Source organism: Lissotriton vulgaris, unplaced genomic scaffold, assembly GCF_964263255.1.
Source record: "Lissotriton vulgaris unplaced genomic scaffold, aLisVul1.2 SCAFFOLD_3468, whole genome shotgun sequence".
Lineage (NCBI taxonomy): Eukaryota > Metazoa > Chordata > Amphibia > Caudata > Salamandridae > Lissotriton > Lissotriton vulgaris.
This window is the reverse complement of record NW_028247473.1, coordinates 192,582-196,266: the sequence shown is the minus strand read 5'-3', so window position 1 is coordinate 196,266 and position 3,685 is coordinate 192,582. Positions and strand designations below refer to the sequence as shown.

Here is a 3,685-nt window from a genome sequence, read left to right as displayed (position 1 = left end):
GATTGTCTAACACGGTCACCAACGCGGATTCCGTCCCATGAGCTGGGCGAAAACCGAATTGTGTCTCGTCCAGCCAGGTGTTCCCTTCTAAGAAGCCGGACAGAGTGCGGGTAACCAATTTTTCCATGATTTTGACTGGAAAAGGAAGCAGGGAGATTGGCCGGTAGTTGGAAAGGCAAACAGGGTCAAGCGTAGGTTTTTTTAAGAGCGGAGATACCACTGCCTTCTTCCAGCAGCCCGGTACCGTCCCTGTTTCAAACGACTGGCAACAGATGGAATGCAAGGGCTGGAAAAGATCCTCCTGAAACACCTTCCAGAGTTTTGGAGGAAGAGGATCAAGAGGCGAGCCGGATGAAATCGTAAGGGCTAGGCTGCCAAACTCCTCCAAGGAGGGAAGGGGAAAGCTACTCAGCTGGGGTCGACTGGCCTCAATCGCCGGAGCTCCCAAGCTGAGGGCCGGGTCCAAGGAGGGAGGGGGAAAGCTACTCAGCTGGGGTTGACTGGCCTCAATCGCCGGAGCTCCCAGGCTGAGGGCCGGGTCCAAAGAGGGAGAGGGGAAGCTGCTCAGCTGGGGTCGACTGGCCTCAATCGCCGGAGCTCCCAGGCTGAGGGCCTAGTCCTCTGGTCGGGGTCGACTGGAAGGCGTGGCCAGAGCTTCCAAACAGAGGTGAGCAACCCTCTGCAGGGGTCGACTGGCCATCTCCTCCGGAGCTCCCAAACCAGTGGTGGAATTAACTGGGTCCTGCAAACCCTCCAGGATTTTACGGATTTTCTCCTCGAAGGCATCAGCAAGTGAGTCACAAAGAGCTTGCGATGAGGGGACGGCGCTAGCCACACACGTACGTATGATACATATTGCAGATGTATGTGTATTTGTGGATGAGTAATGTCTTTTTCTGTTACATATAGGGGATAGTGCATATGGGGTCCGGTCTTTCATCCTTACTCCCTGCCTCAACCCTTCAACCCCCAGCCAGAGGAGATACAACAGGACACACAAATCTACCAGGAACATTGTGGAGCGCACCTTTGGGCTGTGGAAAATCAGATTCCGGAGCCTTCACAAAAGTGGAGGGGCACGCCAGTATACACCAGTGACCTGCTGCAAGATGATTGCAACCTGTGCAATGTTGCACAACCTTACCATGAAGAAGGGCACCAAGGTGGAATTATCTGATTATGAGGACCATGATGACGAACAAGCACTGCCTGAACCCAACACTGCTGGGGTAGCAACACCACCAGATGGCAGACACAGACAGGAAGATATCACACACAACTACTTTTAAGTAAGTAAAGAAACACAGACAGGTGGAGTATGCACCCAACGTAGTTTAATTTTGTCACTATGCAGGTTTCTAAAGCACAATTATGCAACACAAATTATATACATTCAATGATGTTAGTCCTGGATCACTTCCCCATTAACGGAACTACACATTTGCGTCCACGCCTACCACTGCCAGATGTTTGTGGCTGGCTGTCTTCACTTTGCGTTTGGGCTGTTGCCTCACTGTGGCGCCTGCTGCTCCTCCGTGTCTCTACGACAAGGGGGCTTGCCATGCTGCTCCCACTTGTGCTCCCTTCACTCTCTGGCACATCCAGTGCAGCAGTTTGTGCTGTTTGTGCATTTATCAGCACCTCAACAGCACTGGTCATCCTAGCAATGCCCCTAGACACCTCAGTACTATTTTGCGTGAGTCCCTCCTGCATGTTTATGCATCTCCTGCATAGCAGGGCAGTGGCTGTGTCCAGGCGGTTGATGGCTTTATTTTGTTGCTGCGCACGCTGCTTCTCCTTGCGCCTTGATGACATTTCCTGATCTAGTTTGGTGCACAGAAGCTACACCGATTGTGACATATATCGCAGCCCTGGTGCCATCTCCTTGTTGACATCAACTAGTTCTCTGATGCCCTTCCCTATGTCTTCCATATTGTTGTTTAGGTTCCTCATTTGGCGTTGGACAGACATGATGGCCTTTCTCTGCATCCTTTGGATTTTGACCATGCTCCCCTCCAGGCCACGGAACACACTGGGACCCTCCACACGTGCAGCTACACTGCTTTCTCAGAGCCTGCGGCGTCTGGGACCAGTTCGGGACAGCTCTCCACTGGACTGCAGTGTGGCAGAGATACCTTCCCCAGGCAAGGTGTGTGTGTCTTCCCCCTCCATGTCACCTGCTGATGACTCCATTTCCAATAGTGGGGCAACAACATGCCTCCTGCTCTGTTGTGATGCAGGTGTTGTCACAGGCAGTGATGGAGTTATTTGTGGGGATGACAGTAACAGAGGGGATTGTGTACATTCTGGGGACGCCTGCAACTCTGGAGCCATTTCTGTGTCTTGGGATGGTGGCTGTGTACTTGGTGCACCTGTGTCCTCTGATGCATTCTGTGCACTTGGACCTGGCTCCTGACTCTCCTCCCTCTCTGGTGCAGTGCCTTCAGTCTCCTGGGAACACCTGCGAGATGTTTCACCTGTGGACATATGAGCGTACATTAGCTAAGCGCTACTGCCTCACAGCCACTTCAATTAAATAATTTTCACTTGAACAATGTACATGTTGCCTGCGCTTCATTCTGTCTGGAATCATTTCCCTAACTTGGTGGTAGCTGTGCTGTATGACATGGTCTTTCATTTACTGACTACATGTCCCATAATGCATTGCTCCTGTATAGTGCTAGCTGCACTGGACTGGGGTTCACTTAGCCACATAGGGTAAAGGGAAGGATGATGGTGTGGGGGGGATTGCTGTGCAAGCATCTTACCTTTTCTGCTGGCAGCTCTGGCTGAGCTGTCTACATCTCCCAGTCTGCAGACGCTTTCAGGTTCTATGGTTGAGCCCACCATCTCCTCCAGGTCAGTAAGGGGGGGGGGGGGTGCTGGGTTCTTCCCTCCACCAGTTTTGCTTGCCTGCTTGCGGTGTTCAACAATTTTTTTTGTACGGCTCCTGAGGTCGTACCACCTCTTTTTAAGGTCCTCTATATCTCTAGGAGTCACTCCAACTGCATTCACTTTTTCTTGGATGTCCAGACAAATTTTCCTTTTGGCAGATTCAGCCACAGTGAGGGACTGCCTGCCAGACAGTTTTTGGTGCTCCTTCACTACCTCCTCAACAAGGACCTGCAGCTCTATGCTGCTGAATTTTAGTTTCCCCTTCTTCTCTGGCTGATCTTTGTCTGTGCTGCTTGCCATTTTTCCAATTTAAAAGTGCACAAAACTCTTTCTGCTGCTCAGGGACTCAGTTCAGCTCCAACTGCCTCTCCAGAAGCTTCTAATTAGTTGCAGCTGCCTGTGTAGCCACTTCCTGGTAGGGAGGGGGAGGGTGGTAGCACCTGATTGGCTGCCTGATTCAGTTTTACTTTTCTTTGCTTTCCGATTCGGTATTTACTGATTCGGTATTTACCGAATCGGTATTTACCGTATTGGTATTTCCAATCCATTCCTATGGGCCACAAGGCCCATAGAAATGAATGGGGTATACCGATTCTGTAAATACTGATTCAGCCAATTCCGAATTTTACCAATTCGGTAAAAAAATACAGATTTTTTACCTACATTGCATTTACCGACTCATAAATACCGAATCAGTAAAATTCGGTATTTAAGAGTTGGTAAATTGCAATTACCTACATCTGGCCCTATATTCTTTAACTGCCTCTAATTTGTCATGGCCCAAAAACTA

At 50.1% G+C, this 3,685-nt stretch overlaps 1 pseudogene; it reads left to right on the top strand.

Moving 5' to 3' along the window:
* Positions 1-1,466: 1,466 nt before the first annotated feature.
* Positions 1,467-2,184, top strand: LOC147665168 (uncharacterized; annotated as a pseudogene).
* The last annotated feature ends 1,501 nt before the right edge of the window (positions 2,185-3,685 follow it).